Genomic DNA, 17,562 nt, shown 5'->3' with positions numbered 1-17,562 from the left:
TAACACAGTACACTAATAAATCCTGTCGTGGGCACATGCTGTTTGCTGTTACACTGAGGTAGATCCAACACAGTTGCTGTGATTTTAAGGTTCACTTTTCCCCAAGAATGTGATCTCTATCTGCTCCTGAGAATTAAGTCTTTGCAATTGGGGGCCCAAAAGAATAATTTTAAAAAATCCATTTATCTTATTTGCAAGTCAAAAGTTTTGCACCATGTGGACTTATTTCAATCTGGAGTTGTATTTACACCCAACACACAATCTTTGTATTACCTTTGCTACCAAGAGGAAAAGGAGAAATAAGAGGACAAGGGAAAAAAAGGGGTTTCTCTTCTGTTTATGCAGTGGGCTGTGCTTATAAGTGCATTGCATTGCATCTCTGCAAAGCTCAAAAGCCTTAAGTGTAACTTTAATGACATGAATAATTCTGATGAACTCTGGATTAGTGTTACTTCCCGTGCACATAGATCATTCGCTCAGCAACAAGGACAACAGTATATTAAAATCTAAATGGAGCATGACCTCCAAGCACACAGATTAATATGAGATTCTGGCAGATACAATACTTGAAGCATGTACTTAAGAAACATAACTACAAGATGAAACCTTTATTTAGGTTTATGGCAAGTTTACAGGAAGGCACAGTTCACTAGCTCCAAGTCACCCCATCAATGGTAACATACAGCATTACTTGAAAAGATAAATCCTTCACATCCATATGGAATAACTCTATCTAGCAGTATTTATAAAAGGTTACACTAAAGCTCTTCACTGATCAAACCCAAACACCGAGCTTCAAACAAAATCTGAACACTACCAACATCTTCCTCAAGTCTGCAGAGCAGCTCTGTTCTCTCAGTCACTTCAGCACTCAGAGACCACCAAAGCTCAGCTCCCTCTGATGCACAGTTCTGCACAGTAATCAACAGAGCTCCCCACTGGTCTTGTAATCTGACTTAGAATATAAAGAATAAATGAAGGAGGTTAACAACTTGCAGCTCATTTTTTTTTATATACATTGTTATGCTACAATTGTTTTTATTGGAAGTTTTGACTTTCCAAAAGCACACCAATGTTAATTTAGGAACTAGAAACCAATAAAGTGCTATGCCTCACAAACACAAATCTCACAAAGTGCAGATTCCTTTACAGTCAAATACACCACTACTTAAAGCAAAAGCCTTGAGAAAAATAGCAGCTCTTCCTCTTGCATTTAAACACACACCCCTCTTCACTTATAACTCTCAAAAAGCTCAGGAAAGGGGACTGATACCACAGTTATTACTTTAGAGGGGGAAGAACAGGTGATCTACCCACACTTACACTGCTTGTCAGGCATGGGGTCAGAACAGAATCTCAAAGTTCGCTATAGTACACTGATCACAGCCTATCCCAAAGAGACCTCTAAACACCCACCTCTATGCATCAAAGACAAGCAAGGATTTAGAGCTGGTTTGCTGACCACCTAAACAATATATTTATATTTATTTGCCAACAGCCACCATTCAATACCACACTAGAAGCAATGGCTCCTAGTCAGAACCTTTCTAAGAACTAGACACAGCTGGTAACTGAGCTGTACACCTGCTCTTCCTCAGGAATAAGCTTTGCTTATCATCCTTTGTGTACACCAGGACACACCCTTGCACACTTCGAGTCGCTGTTGCCAAGTCTGTAAGTGGCATCCCCACAGGTCTCTCTGGGTGGCAAACACACCCCCTGTGCTGAGAGCCGTCCCTCTGCCACCACTGCAAGCAGCAGGCAAACACCACAGCCACTGATCCCACTATTGATCCTGCAGGCATTCATGTCTGTATAGATCTCGTGGCTTCCAACCTTGCCCTGGAAACTGGGGTTAAGTTCCAGTTTAGCAACACATCCTAGTCTATTCATAGCCCCCTGACATACCAGTGCCCTGGCTTGGGAGCTCCCATTTTTCTGGCTATGCCAAATCCTCCCGGCAAGAAAAGGACCATAGGCAAAAAAAAGACTACCTCAAGATAACACAAGATGATCTCTGTGTTGCAGGGAAACATGTTCTATCAGAATCTACAGCTCCTGCATGGCAGCTCTGCCAGACAAGTTATTTCTGTTTGCTCCTGCTCCCCACACATAGGTACTTGTGACACTAGGGTAAATGAGAAAAATGAGCTCTGTATTTCTCTTATAGCTAAGCCTAACCTGCAAGCTCTCACACCTGATACAGAATCTGTAATCCACAATTGTTTATGCTCTCTATGTGTAGACTTTATGAAATGACATTTGCATAATATAAATATATTGTCTTTCAAAAGTAGAAAAACCAAAGCTTTTTGCAGTTTATACAGTTTAAAAAAATAAAAATCCCCAAACTCCCAAAGTGAATTCTGAAAGGCCATGCTCCACAAAACTTTGCTGTGCAATGTAAAATTGCAACAGGCTTACTGATTTCAGAAGGGTTCTCTAAAGGAAACACTCAATCCACTTGCAGTTTATTTCCCAGTCATTCTCCCTTCCATCTCTTCCCTAATCCCAAGCACTCTCTTGAGGAGCACTTTGACCATATCGAATTACGATGAGGATTTAATCCTTCCAAAGGGCACAATCCAGATAGCAGGAGAGCTGTGACATTTCAGTAAAATGCCTCAAGCCCTTTTACAGTTCATTTGTTCAGTAGACCCAGAAAATAACCTAAGGCATGCAACTGGATAAAAAGGAGGCATGGATGGCAATGAAAGGGGCCACAGAAAAGATCTAATCTACACCAAAAACCAGGACAAACTACAGAGACAAAACACAGTAGGAGAACTTTATAAGTGGAAGTTGTCACCTGCACATCACAAAACAGCTCCAGGACCATACAGAGAACAAGCAGATCACCATTCCCGGTGTCTCCACATACAGAATCTACAGTCTTTAAGAAAAAGACAAAGTCTTATGCAGCTTCCAGAAAAAAACCACCTGTTTTTAAACTGTGGATACACATGCAGACTTGTTTAAGTAGACATATAAAGTCTAGTAAAGCTTCTAAAAGCCAGCTCCACAGACTGACAGCCAAGCTTTTCAGAGCAAGTAATGTCATTTTCTATTCTGTGAGAAACACACAGAACATTTCAGAGACTCGATAGCTGGGAGCTGAATGCTTTATTTAGCTCCACACCTCTACTGACTGACAAAACACAAAAGCCATTAAAATTCCATTAAAATAAAGCAGTATTTATAAAAGGTTACACTTTGCAGAAACACAACTGTGCAAAGAAAGGGCAAAACTCGTGTATGCAGTTATTTCTTGGGTCTTTGTCACCAGCTCAGATTGATTTAATTTTGCCATTACTATACGGGGGAAGGGGAGGTGAGAGGAACAAAACAAGTGGCATCTAAAAAACTTAGAAGCTAAAGAAAAAAAATTGAATGAGAAGATAGGAATGTGCCTATAAAACAAGCTTTCACTGGTGGGTGAGAAAGCAGACATTGATTGAACCCTTGCCCTCAAACTACTCTTTTTCACTGCCAGCTTGCATTTTAACTCCACATGCAAATAACCGATATTCCTCTTCAGATTCTGAAGGAAAGCAGGCACTCGTACCACAAGGCAGCACTTTTATAAAACAAGCTGAAAGAGAAGCTACCTTCTCCTAAAGCTGCTCTGTTCCAGAATATACAGCTCCTTAAGGCAAAAAGCCTCCTCTTCCAGACTTCTTTCTTTTGCAGTTTTAGAGGGAGAAGACAAGAAGACCTACATCACACCGGAGATGTGATTCCTAAACACCGCTTCAGACTCACTGCCTCCATCCTAGGCTGGACTGCTCACCCAGCAGGACAGATTTAAGGAAAATGAGAAATGCTTATTCATGCACCGAGCTAAGTCCTGAGATGCATTTGGCAAGGCATCTGGATCAAACAATTTATCCCACACACACTGACACACAAGATGACAGACCATGAGACACACGTCATCCCTTGCACCTTGGTTAAAACAATGAAGAAAAAACACATGCAGACAGAAAAAAGCCACTTCTACCTAAAAAATCCCATGTCCATAAGCAATCAATTAATTTTAACATAAAAAATTAAGCAGGAATTCAGTTGCTGTCCCTTGTTCCCCCTCCGTTTCCAGAAAAAATAATACAACCTGACAAACAGGGTGTGAAACAACAGATCACCACTTGCCTTTTTGTCTCCAGTAAGACTGGACAATATAAAATTGTTTATTCTAAGCATACTTTATTCAAGGTTACCAAAACCATTGCTAATTAACAGCAATGAAATAAACATTTACAAAATACAAAAAGAACTCTTCTGGTCTAAGAGCAAGAAGGTTCCTGCTTGCTCTTGCTAGCTGCAGCTCCTGGGAACTAAACTCCTTCTGATAATAGATGTATGTTCTTACATACATGACAGAGAACTGCACAACTACCGATATACCCTTACACACCAATCTGCATTCAGTCTGTATAAAGAACAATTTCTTAATACCTTCTTTTATTGTCTTTTATTGAGCTACTATTGACTTTGGCCACTATCCTCCTACACCCAGTGCTAAGACTTATTTTGCATATTCTCAATTAATACAGATGAGTGTAGTAAAACAATATAATTTAAAGACAAGCAACTCAGAAAAAAACCCATAAATTGTTAGGTCAATTCCTTTTAGGAAAATGATACTTTCAGTTATTGAAAAAAAAGCTTTAATTTCCTTTCCTAACATTGACCACAAAATTTGGATTTTTATTGCATGGAGGGGAATACAAAGAACCTACCTACATTCCTGCCGGGTGGCACATAACCTTGTTGAGCTATGAGAAATAGTGGTACTTCTTATGATACAGTCCTGCAGAAATCAAAATGGTCAGTAACCATGAAAACAACATTATAGAATGTTGTTTGAAACCAGACTTTCATACTTGTGGTTATTTATAGGTAGCTTGGTCGGCTTCTGTTTAAAACTAAGTATTGCCCCATCAGTTCTTGTTCACATTGTTACAAAGACTTTACAAGCCTGTTTGCCTATAGAAAGAAATATTATTTCCTCAAGCACTTTACCAGAGGCAGGGGGCTCACAGGGGTATTTTTACCCCCATTTCAGCCACCACCAAAGCTTTAAAAAACAGCCAACAGCTTTATTTTACATCCATCTCCAAGCAGACGCGCGGATCGGTCCCAGCGACAGAGAGGAGCGAGGCTCCGAGCCGGAGCAGCCCGGAAAGCAGCACGGCACCAGGCTCGCGTGCTTCCCTTGGGCAAGGCGCATTCCCTAAGGTGCGGAACAGCGGATTCCACCCTTTTCCTGATCCCGCTTGGGCCGCACTCCGCGCTCAGCCCACGTGTCTGCCCGGCTGCGCCGCTCCCGGCCCGGCGCTGCCGAGCGCGGCGGGAGGCGGGACCGGGCCGGCCCCGCTCTCACCCCGACGGGACGCGGCCAAGGGCACGGCAAGGCCGCAGCCTCGGCAGCCCCTGCCCGGGCGCTGCCCCGGGGCCGCCATCGGCCGCTGGACCCCGCACACGTCCCCCCGCCGGGAACGCGCCCCGGGGCAGTGACCCCCGGCCCGAAGCGCCGTGCCGGGCACGGGCGTCCTCGCCGCGGCAGCGCCGCCATCAGCCGCATCCCGTCCCGCACCGCTCCCCGCAGCGCAACGGACCCACTCCCACAGCGGGGCACCGCCACTGCCGGGGGCACCGCCACTGCCGGGGGCACCGCCACTGCCCGGTGCTCCGCTGCCCCCACCCCCGCCAGCACAGCCCGGCACAGGCCAGCCCGGCCTGGCCCGGCCTCTCCACTGCCGCGGTCGCTTCCCATACCCTGGCACGGCACGGCACGGCACGGCACAGCCCAGCGGCCACCGGCTCGGCTCGGCTCGGCTCCGCTCCGCTGGGCTCGGCGGCCGCGGCCCGGGCCCGCGCGCCAGTTTACCGCCGCCCCCGGCCGCGGCCGGGCCGCGCGCCCCGCCCCCGCCGCGCTCCCATTGGCGCAGCCGGTGCGCCCCGCGCCTCCGCCAATGGGCGGCGGGCTCGGGCGGGGCTCCCGCCGGCGCGGGGCGGGCCCGGCGCGGCGCGCGCGGCGGCTGCAGCGGGACGTGAGGCCCGTGAGGTCCGTGCGGCGGCGGGCGGGGGGGGCGCGGGGAGCCGGGTGAGGCGTGAGGAGCGTGTGCTGCGAGCGGGGCGGCGACAGCCGCCGTCTGTCGGCGCTGGGCTGGCTGCCCCCGGGCTGGGCTTCTGTAGCGAGCGGGGACCGCCCGCTCGCGGTGTCGGTCGGAGGTGGCGGCGTCTGGCCGCGGTCCCGGCTGGCGGGGCGGGGGAGGGTGGTCCCGCGGTGGGAAAGGATGGGGTGGGCAGTGCTCGCACCCCACGGCTGAGGTGGGCTCGGGAGGCCGGGGTGTCCCACATTCCCCATAAATGTGCATGAGGAGATGGACGGGAGCTCCAGGGAGATGCCAGGCGAAGGGACCAACTCCCAGTCCGTGGCACTCCGTGTCCGGAAAACCTTTGTTTGTGGCTGCCTGTGGTTTTTCAAAGCATCGCCTCGTGCAAGCACTGGGAACTATTCACGTTGTCGGGAAATGCTCGTATGCACGTTGGAAACAAATGCAGTGCCTTGTTCCCCGCAGGTCGATCCCTGTGATGAGGCGTCTCACAGAGGCTGCGAGGGGCTCACAGCAACAGCTCCGTGCTTGTCTGGATGCTCTGGTGAGCGCCTGCCTCCGTCAGCAACTTTCCCGTCTGAAAAATAACAATACAGTCGTTCTGGTGCATTTACCACATGGCCGCATCAGTGCAGGAGTAAATTTGGATGACGTTTGGAGATTAAATCGTTCATTCCTTCCTAAACCAAACAGGAATCATGATCCTTCTCTAGGATAACTAGCAGAAGTGACCAACAAACAGCCCCAAGCTTTAATTTCACCATTATCAATTGCTTGCTTTGGCCAACCTTTTCAGCTAACTAGTAGCTTGAATTGAGCACTTAAATCCACACCAGAGGACCTGTATCTAAGCCAGTAGGAGTTGTGCATGCTGTGGATTGTGAAGAAGGAAAATGGATAAATGGTCTGCTCTAAGTGTGTAGAGGGGTTTAACTGTACAAAACCCGTGAATATTACTGCCAATCTGCTATTGCCAAAGTTGCCCTCCTCTCTAGAGGGAGACAATTATTATCTCCAGCTGCTCAGACCAAAGATTGTTTGGCTGGTATTTACCAAATTTTGTTCAAGTATTACACATATTCCTTCATAATAAAAAAAAAAAAAAACAAAATATATTTGCATCTTCCCCAAGCCCCTCTCAGCTTCCCATGTAAACCCTGAGAAGGTCTCTATAAGGCACTGAACAGACAGCTACAAATAAATTTAGCAAAATTTATCACCCAAACATTATTGAATTAGAAGCCAGCCCCAGTCAGGACTAGAAAGGCTGGATTTGAATTTGAAAGGTGAAAAAAGAAATAGTTCCCTGGGAAAGGCACATTATTGAATTAAATGCTCATAGGCTGTGTGTAAACAAAATATATCTGAAATGGAAAGGGCAAACACAATACTTTGATGTTTGATAAGGGGATGGAGACTCAATATGCAAGTGAAGCAAAAACATGACTGTAATAAGATACCAGCCTTGAAAAGTTTTGTCAAAGAAATGCTTAGTTTTCTTCATTTCAGTACTCACACCTGTGGAAATTCACACAAATTAATAGTTCTATTTGTGGTTAGGTTCATACTATTTCTAATAAAGGAAGGATCATATATGCCCTCATCTGGAAAGAGATAAGTTTTAGGTGTCTTTTCTAACGACACCCCTTTATCTATTCCTGTGCTGAATTTGGATGTCAGTGCTCAATTTCTGTGTAACATCATTTTGCTTGCATCAGCTCGGCATTAATTGAGAAACATCTTACTCACGGTGCTGAGCATGGAGAACTGGAAGGTTTCTGCATGAGCAGGCTGCCATAATTTGAGATGGAGGCAGAACAAGCACAGGCTGAAGCTCTCCCCGTCTCTTAAAGACAGGCCTGGCTGGCTCCCTTTATTCACACGTGGTAAACCATTGGATATTTCTGCCACTGCTGTTCAATTTGCATCACACCTTCTCCTGCCAGACTTTCTGCTGCCTTAAAAGACTCATTGAACTTGAGCTCTTTCTGTACATAAAGAAGAGAGAAGTGTCTGTATTCCCACCTAAGCTGGAGTGCAAAGAAGTAGGACTGAAGCTGCTGGGAAAAAGTAGTGTATGTCCCTCTTAGTTACTTTTTAGTTCTTAGGGGGAATAACGACAGGACACCCAGGGCTCAATCCAGAATCCAGAGGCTAATTTTTATGAAGACAGTTGCCTACTTTGTCCACAAGCCTGACTAAAAGGTTGAACATGATGCATGTGAAGTGCTGGGAGAGCTGTTCCATGGCAAATCTCCCTGTAAACTGAGAAAAATGGTAATAGATAAAAAATATTGTCGGTAATTTGGATTGGTTTAGTGCTACCAATTATGAGATTGATGGCCTTTGATCCTGAAAAAAGGAAGGGCAAAGTGTTATACTTGGAAAATAGACCAGGGTGTCATAGTTTTCTTCAGGAAGAGATAAGGGGTTTATGTAACAGCCTTGTTGGCTGTTCCTCTGGGCTTTGGGGTGTTCAAATTCAGGTTCCCTTCTCTGCTTGTGAAGACTTAACAGCACCCCACCCACACACTGAGACCCTAATCATTATGCATACTCTTGTCTTCTCTCTTCAGCCTTCATCATATTATTTAATGGGAAAGTTCAGCAAGAGGAAATGAGAATGGAGCACTCCTCCAATCCCATCCAAATCCCAGACCAATATGCAGTCAAACCTTTTGCAAACTGTGACTTGTCCAGCGGCAGGAGACACGGACAGGAGTCCTGTGGGGATAAGCCCAGGCTGCCCCATTCTGGCTTTGTGCCCTCCACCAAAGCAGTGTAGGTGAAACAGCAGCTTCATCCAGGCACTGGATCTGGCCAGGCTTTGTGTAGAAACTGACCTGCTGTATGTGCTATGCAAACATTAACACATAAACTCCTTCCAAGTAGGGTAGAGGGAAGAAATCCAGTCCCTATAGAGACGTCCTTTTTACGAGGGCCTGTAGGGACAGGACAAGGAAAAATGGATTCAGACTAAAAGAGAGCAGACTTAGGATAGATATTAAAAAGGAAGTCCTTATTGTGAGGGTGATGAGGCACTGGCACAGGTTGCCCAGAGAAATTGTGGATGCCCCATCCCTGGAAGTGTTCAAGGCCAGGTTGGATGGGGCTCTGAACAACCTGGTCTGGTGGAAGGTGTCCCTGCCTATACCAGAGAGCTGGAACTAGTCAGACTTTTAAGGTCCCTTCCAACTCAAACTATTCCATGATTCTATGAAACTTCTTTGTAAATACCTAAACATTGATATCCATTCATGCTTTAGTGGCTCCAGTGGGCTGTGACAGCAGAATGAGGTTGTTGCGGGTTAAAAGGTTTTGCATCAGTGTCTAAATCTCATGTAATTTTTGTGCTATATACCTGCACTCCTTTGGAGGTGTGTGCAGTGCAGAGATGAATTTTCAGAGCAAGCCAAAGCAGTCCTGTGTAAAAGCAAATTCCTAGACTTTGAGGAGTCTCTTGATTAGCTATAAGAAAAAGGAGTGAACATTATTAATAAATCAGCTAAAACACATTTTTGGCAATACATCTGTCATTTCCTCCTTGTAGCTTGCTTGGTAGTGTTCTATTCAGTCAAATTTCAACATACTGCCTTATCTAGAAACATTTCTGTGAGCATTTCTAGGAGGAAACTTACAACTATGAGGAGTATATAAATCAGTCTTTTATTAAAGTATAATAAAATCATTATGATTTTATTATAGTAATATTAGTTATTATAAAGCTATAAATACTACAATGATCTATCCTCATAATATATATAAATATAAGCAAAATTATTCTAAATTTAAATTATAACTAATAGTTGAAATTTAACTAGTGTTGTAGTCATACTCCTCCAGAGGCTTCTCCCTACTAATGTTAAAATGGTGCATTCAGGATCATTTAATTCTCAAAATATCCTAATTTTGCAGGTCAGTGGGAAAGCCTCGTGTAGCAGCTGGAAGTCCTGACTCCACAGCAGATGCTTGAGCTGTGCCATCTTATCCCCATCCCATGTTGCTTGTTGATCTTTGTGTAATGAAGGGCTCAGTGGTGCAATTTCATGGGGTGCATAAAGAGCTCTGCTGCTGGCCTGGGGTAGGAGCAGCAAGAGGGGCACTGGGAAGGGCCAGCCCAAGGCTCCCTGGCTGTGTCTTCCGTCAGGGTCCCTTGGGTGGGATCTTCTTCCTGCTTCTGTTCACTGTTAGTTCTGAGAGGAGTCTGCTCACCAGAGATCAGTTCACCATTTACTGGGTCCCAAGGAACATCCAAGTAAACCTCTGTCAGTGCTGATGCTGACTGGAGCACCTGGTGAAAGCTGACTTCCTCAAAGCCTTGTACAAACTGGGACATGTTCCCAGAAAGGAATGAGCCAGAAGGGCTAAACTTCTACAAACAGAAAATGTTAGAGAACCAGAGCCTGGAAGGATCTTTGGGCCCTGCAGTAAGAAGGCCTCAATTGCAACAGAAAATTACCAGGCAGACTACTAACCTGCAGAAAAAAAAGTTAATGGGACTTCAATTAAACAGCAGTTGGTCATGTAATTAGGTTGACAAGTATCCAGGCTGTTCAGAGAACACTCAGAAATTCTCTTGCATAGGACAGGCCCAAGCTGTTCCTCCAGCCACAATATGTAGGGTTGAACTCAAAGAACTTGGAGGTCTTTTCCAACCTTAATGATTCTAGGAATCTCTTATACACATCACCATCCTTCTCTCATGTTCATACAACTAACCACAGAGCAAAAGCTGCTCTGGAAGTGTTTCCCTCAGTCCTCTTTCTTCAAGTAACTTCTGAGGCTTAGATGAGCTACCTCTTGAGGGGTTTTGCCTTGAGTTCACTCATTTTCTCTAGAGGGTAATTTATTCAGGGCAGATGGAATGTCTTCTCTGACTATGTAGATTTATGGCGTCCCATCAACATAATAATATAGGGATGATGAAGTGGAACAACTCAAGTGGAAGTCACTGGACAGGTGGCTTGGTTTTAGTAGTTAGTTTGTGGGTATTTCAAAACTTTGGCAGGTGTCAGTGATGGTGTTTGTACCATATGTTATTTATATGGCTTTATAGTCAAGAATGAGAGCAAGAGCTCTCAGAGAAATGGCATTACACTGACTCAGTCAATGCTAGATGCACATCCAGTATCATCATAGGATCCAAATGATGAGCTATTTTTGTTAAGCTTAGTACTGCTCTGGTTTCTGAACTGTGTATTTTCATCCCAAAGCGTTCTGGCATTCATTGCACTTGTCCTTCCTTTTTCTCTCTCCACTCATTGCAAAGGGAGAGTGACAAGATGCCATTTCAGTTAGCACTTAAATTTTAAGATGATTTAGTGCTGACTGAAGGGGGTGATGTGGCAGTTCTCAAGATGAATATTTTCTATCCAAGAGGAAGACATAGTGCAGGGAGCAGGACAGGTATTTCCTAGAATCACAGAATATGCCGAGTTGGAAGGGACCCACAAGAATCATTAAGTCAAACTTCTGGGCCTGCAGAGGACACCACAAGATTCACACCATGTGCCTGACTGCATTGACAAACACCTCTTGGATTCTGTCAGGCTTGGTGCTGTGACCACTTCCCTGGGGAGCCTGTTCCAGTGCCCAACCACCCTCTGGCTGAAGAACTTTTTCCTAACATCTAACCTAAACCTCCCCTGACATGAGCAGCCTTGCTCTGCACAGCTGGAGTGGGCAGGGAATGCCAGTGGGGCCACTGGAGGTGGCTCCAGGACCCCTGGCTGGGAGGAGGTGAGCAGAGGTGGCTGTCAGGTTCTGTGGAGGAGGGGATTGCTGAAGGGTTGTCTTGTCCCATAATTGAAAAAAGGGAGGGTGAAGAAGACACAAAAACCTTCCCTTTGCCCCCTGTGTTTTGCCTTGCCCTCCCTCCTTTCCATACCACCCAGAAAGGAGCTGCTTTGGGAAGGAAGGGTGAGGAAAGAAAACAAAACTAGGTGCTACTGGCAGGGTGAGGTGCTAACAAGCCACAACAAGCCCAAGCTATGCTGTGTTCCTCAGTGACAGGAGGCTGCCAGAAAGGGCTGTGCAGCACACTGGAAACACCATCATGCCAGGCGTGGCTGTGCCTCACACCACCCAGCTCTCCTCCAAATTTCACCATGTGGGTGCCAAGTGGGTCCTGGGTGCTTTAGAAATTGGAGACAAGCCCGTGGGAGTGGAGTATGTTAAGAGAAGGACAGTGCCAGGTGAAGAGGTGCAGATACAAGCACTAAATGGAAGAAAGGGATACCAGTCCTTGGTCTTTGGGTTAGTGTGTGGGACAGTGCAGGACAAGGACAGGCACCATTGTCCCTGCCACCTTAGGAATTTATATAGTAAAACATTCACAATATTATTCTTGCCAGTTCAAATTGTGTTGCACAACAGTGCTTTTTCATGTGTGTTGAGCAAAGCCATTTTGAATGAGATGAAGAGTGCAGTAGCCTGATTTGCAGCTGTGTGCCTCAAGAGCATGGCATTTCTGTTTCTCTGGTGGACTCAGTTAAACATTATTCAGTCTCTAATTCTTTGTCTGGACTAGGCAGATCAGTTGTTTCTGCTCATTGTAAATAGCATTTGCTTGCATAGTTTGGTGTTTTGCTCTCTCCCCTTGGCACCTGATTGTTTACATCTACCTCAATCGATCCTGCACGGACAAGGTGGAAATGCTCAGTTTGTAGCTTCCAGCCAGGATTCACTTTACAGATGATAAATGGCAAAGCCATTCACCCCCTGGGCAAACATGGCAAATTAATTTTGAAGCTAGGTAAACAGAAACAAGTTGTTTGCCTGCATTTAGCCACTCTGAAAAGCCTTTTGCCAAGGACAGAAGCATTATCTGAACAGTTTGGGCAGAGTTCTAGATGGGAAGGCAGGTTGGAGCCAGAGAACATGGGAGAAACACTTATTTCTGAACACTTTACTGGAACTAAGAATTAACACTAGTCATCATAGTTCTGCTGGTTAATGGCAAAGTGTGCTGCCAAACTCAGCCACTGCCCCAGCTTTTGGCACAGCATTGCCACGTCTCACAGAGCTGGAGAGCAATGAGCCACCTTGCCCTACTTGCCCTAGCCTGAAATCATCCCCAAGACACCATGTTTTCTTTCACTGCCCTGAAAGCCAGTGCTTGTTCTGGCTTCCTGGCTTCCTGCCTCACTGTTCCAAACACAGCAAGGTGTGGGACAGAGGCATGGAAAGCTGCAGGGTGTTCCTGAGTGCCTGTATGGCAAATGGACAAACTCACAACCTCCATCTACTTGCCAGACAATGATTCACAAATAGTCCTGACAGTTTACTTCTAGCAGTCAGTGTGCAGGGATGCTGTGGCTTCAAAAAGCAAAAGCCAAAACCAGTATGGGAAAGCAGGATTGTTGCTTTGGATGCTGATTGACCCTTTTCCTGCTTTGCTGTGGCCATCCATCCAATTCCAGAGGCCAATTGAGCAGGAGTGCATAATCTAATCTCTGCTATCTACATCTATGTCTGCATACCTGGACAGAGAGAGACCAACTGGTGGCAGAACATCCTGACTGACACGTACCAGAGTGCAACTAAGAGACACCAGCAATTAACAAGCCTCTGGTAGGAGTGACTGATTGAGAGATGCTACAGACATCCAGGTTAAGCCCTTCATTTGACCCTGAGCAAATGATTCAACTCCTATCTGTAAAATAAGGTTAAAGGCATTCTTCTGCTCTGTCATGCTCCTGATGCCTAAAGAAGTGTTTGGAAAGCATCAGTGGAAGCACAGCAGAGTAATTTCAACCTACTCTGGGCCAGTCTGCAGGGAAAAGGGTTTGCTTTCAGGCATAGCAGTGCTGCGAGCCAGCACTGCAGGTTCACTCTCCCATCAACTCCCAGACATTTGTGAGATTTCTAGCCCAGAGGAGCCCAAGGTGTGAGCACAAAGATGACCCTTCAGCAGTCCCACCAGACACAGTATCTAAGGATGCAGCCTGGACAGTGACTACACTCTGCACCATCCACTCAATGCACTGTAGCAACTTTGGCTTCAGTTTAGCTGGTGGTCTGCATTCCCAGCATAGGAAATGTTATTCATCTCCTGTAATACAGATGTTCTCACTGTTCTGCAGCAGCACTCCTATTTCATGACAGTGGTACACAGCATGTGCATACAAGATTAGCAGAGAAGGTACCTTAATCCTTTACATGCTAAATGCCCTCATTTCCCCATCGTATTTAAGTCCTGGTTTGGTGCATTTGCCATTTCATTCTTGCTTGCCCACCCAAATTGCACAGGGGCAGAAATCAGGTCAATTCTTTTCCATATTAAAGAAGAAAGTTAAACAGTTTTCTTCCCCTTGAAACTCACACAATACTCAGGAAGACTATTAGCACAATAGCTGAGAACAAAAATAGCTCAAATCTGAACTTCCCAGAATATCACAAAGACTGTATTCAGTAGGGCCTTAAGGAAAGGGCATTTCTTTTCTGGCTTGATGAAGGAATGATATTCCTGTTTAGAACAATTCTGTTAATGCTACTGGCATTTTATTGCTACTAAGTGTTGGTACATAGGATAGGTAGCTTTTAAAATAATCCTACCTTCAGCTCTAGGGATCTTGCTTGTCTTACACCAGTTTTGAAAGAAGGCTCATATTCTTTCATACACAGATACAGCTCAGTGAAGTCAGGGAGAATTTTAAATGCTTGTAGCTTAAGCTTTGTAAAGGTTGAAGATGGCATGACATAAGTTAAATAGCCTGAATCAGTTTTCCACACTTTCACTTTATGCATTGTTCCTGATCTGCTTAAATTCAAGTTAGCTGTGGAGACACTCATATTTTATACCAGGGTGAGCAAATCATAGAAACTAGTGATGTAGGAGAAAATAGGCCTAATGCTTTTCCTATTCCACCCCTTTCTGCAAGGCAGGTTCAGGAGTGCCAGGCTTCCTGGCATTTATTTCAGCACAGGTCTAATCCCGAGTTGGCTGTGGGAGCTGTCACTTACCTCAGGCTGCATTTGATAGGGTTCAAACGGGGAACTTCCACTCCACCTACTTGGCCCTGTACCTGTCTCAGGGTTCTATATCCAGGAGTTTAGCTAGTTCCAATTCAAAGTCTCTGTTTATTTCTCTTTTTAATAGTGAGGCACAAATAGTGCTGAGCACTTACACCTCCCAAATTGTGCTCTTGGGCACCTGTCAAATGTATTGCACAAAGAAGATAGCAGTTCATACTTGTTTAACTCCTTCAGTGCTCAGGGCAAACATCTTTCATTTAGAGCAGTAAAAGGTGGTAATGGCAAACCTGCAGCAAAGCAATATGTAAAGAAGAAGTAACAATAACTTGTGTGATGGTGTTTGATGCCATGATCTGATGTGGACAGATCTTCTTTATGTATCCACGCTCAAACCCAGCATTGTCATGTGGCTTGCCAATACCTGAGGGGAGCCCAAAAGAAAGAGGAAGAGGTACTTTTTACAAGGGCACGTAGTGATAGGACAAGGGGGAATTGCCTCAAACTGAAAGACACTAAGTTAAGTATTAGGAAGAAATTATTTACTGTGATAGTGGTGAGATGCTGGCACAGGCTGCCCAGACAGGTTGTGGATGCCCATCCCTGGAAGTGTTCCAGGCCAGGATGGATAAAGCAACCTGTTCTAGTAGAAGGTGTCCCTAACCATATGAGGGGGTTGGAACTAGATGATTTTAAGGTCCCCTCCCACCCAAACTGTTCTATGATTCCATTATTTACTCTCTTGCTTTGTTTCCCACTTGTAGAATGAGAACAGCTAATTTTATCTGACTGAGGGCAGAGGAAGAAAGGACAAATTCAATGAGAAATACAATGTGTTTTAGGGGCATACAAATAGCGAACTATTTGTATGAGAACTTCTGACAAAGATACTACATCTCTCCAGACTGCTTTCTTACAAAACAACCAAGTTCAAGAAAATAAGATACCCCCTGGTCCTCTGAGGACACAGACAACAGACAATCATAGAACAGTTTGGGTTGGAAGGACCTTAAAAACCATTTAGTATCAACCCCCAGGCTATGGGCAGGGACACCTTCCAAAACCCCATCCAACATTATCTAGCCTGTCCCTAGATTTCTCAGTGCCAAGAGCTGGAAGGACAGCTGTGTGCTCCTTTTTCCTTCCAGATTAACAAGACCTACTGGGATAGGAGACTGGAAGTGAGAGGAAGAATGACAAATCAGTAAGTATAATTGTTCCTTTCCTTCTTGAAGATGCTCAAAAGAAACCTTTGTTTATGTAATAAATTGAATTTAGCAATGCCTGGAGGAGCCCCTGGCTTATGCTTGGGGCTTTGAGGAATGAAAGTAGGACTAGATGATTTATTAAAAAAAGGGGGAGACAATACAAACAAAATGGGAGTGTAACAGCAGCATCTCACCCAGGACTGCAGTGCTGAACGTGGCATCACACTGAAAACAGCTGGTTTTAATGAATTCTGGTTCAGTATGAGCTTGTTCTCACTGACAGTCTCTCCCATGCTGGGCCAAAATTACAGCTGTGCTGGGGTGTGGGGTGCCTACCTTTTTTTTTTTTTTTTTTTTTTTTTTTTTTTTTTTTTTTCCTGCCACGAAGGAGATTCCAGGGCCTTCAGCCTCTCTGAAACACAAGGGGCACATGGCACACAGCAGAGTACTTTAAAATGGCTGGTACTTCTCCACATAGACCTACTGCCCTCCCGTGGCTGCCAAAGAGCATCTCTAAAGCAGAAACTGAAATCAGGGAGTGAGGGAAACAATAAAGAAAAATAACTCTATATTCAATTTAAACCAAAACCCAGTTTGTGTTACAAGGAAGAGGAAAGTAAACACAGTGGGGTTAACTAGAAGTACCTATGAAGGCAAGAACAAAGAGCCTGAAGTCAGGTTTGATGAATGAGACCATGAGTATCAAATTAAAGCTGTGTGCTTCTGCAAGAACTATCCTATTTCTGTTTTTTTCATTATGACTCTGATGCTTCTTGTGCATCCTCTGAGGACAGGGCTCATCTCCAGTCTTTGACACACAGCAGACACTTGAACAAAACAACCCCAGACCTCCCACCAGAAGTTTCACTGTGGGGGGGGTTGCATTAGGCAGGCTAACCACTACATTTTTGTTCATGGACTTGGCTTCAGTCTTAGACCTTTAAGACTGATGTATGCCTAAGCTACATTTGAGACTAGATGCAATGAAACACACATTTCAGACTGGAGCGGAAGGGTGAGTGTGAGCAGGATCACACAGGAAAATGCCAACACATGGCACCTCCTACAAGACTTCAGATGTTGAGTGACACCAGCATCAAGAACGGTGTCACCTCAGTGTACCTGGCAGCTGTGCTGTTTCAGAGCATGCAGCAAGTTGACACTGGTGCATGAACACATTAGCAGACAAATGCTTTGCTAATTCAAGTTGCCAGGTCACTGAGTCAGTATGTCGTTGCAGCCAGCTATGAGTAGGGTGCATC

General features: G+C 45.3%; 1 protein-coding gene and 1 long non-coding RNA gene across 5 annotated transcripts in view; one reads left to right on the top strand and one right to left on the bottom strand.

The window, feature by feature from the left end:
* The window catches only part of COQ8A (coenzyme Q8A), a 42,761-nt gene extending 36,875 nt beyond the window's left edge, over positions 1–5,886 (bottom strand). Inside the window, exons 1-2 of one of the 2 annotated variants that reach the window (XM_077781917.1) lie at positions 5,779–5,854; positions 4,740–4,810 (exon numbers count right to left, since the gene is read on the bottom strand). The gene's annotated coding sequence lies outside the window, so the exon portion shown is untranslated. Of the gene's footprint in view, positions 1–4,739; positions 4,811–5,778 lie in introns of both variants that reach the window. The other variant, XM_021537004.3, reaches the window with a different exon arrangement.
* Positions 5,887–6,010: 124 nt separating this feature from the next.
* The window catches only part of LOC116183457 (uncharacterized), a 53,006-nt gene continuing 41,454 nt past the window's right edge, over positions 6,011–17,562 (top strand). For all 3 annotated transcript variants that reach the window (XR_004148091.2, XR_013339653.1, XR_013339654.1), the window contains exons 1-3: positions 6,011–6,067; positions 6,585–6,663; positions 16,241–16,296. This is a non-coding gene — a long non-coding RNA (uncharacterized LOC116183457). The remainder of the gene's footprint in view (positions 6,068–6,584; positions 6,664–16,240; positions 16,297–17,562) is intronic.

The sequence above is a fragment of the Lonchura striata genome, chromosome 3, assembly GCF_046129695.1.
Source record: "Lonchura striata isolate bLonStr1 chromosome 3, bLonStr1.mat, whole genome shotgun sequence".
NCBI lineage: Eukaryota > Metazoa > Chordata > Aves > Passeriformes > Estrildidae > Lonchura > Lonchura striata.
This window is presented reverse-complemented; position numbering and strand designations above follow the sequence as displayed.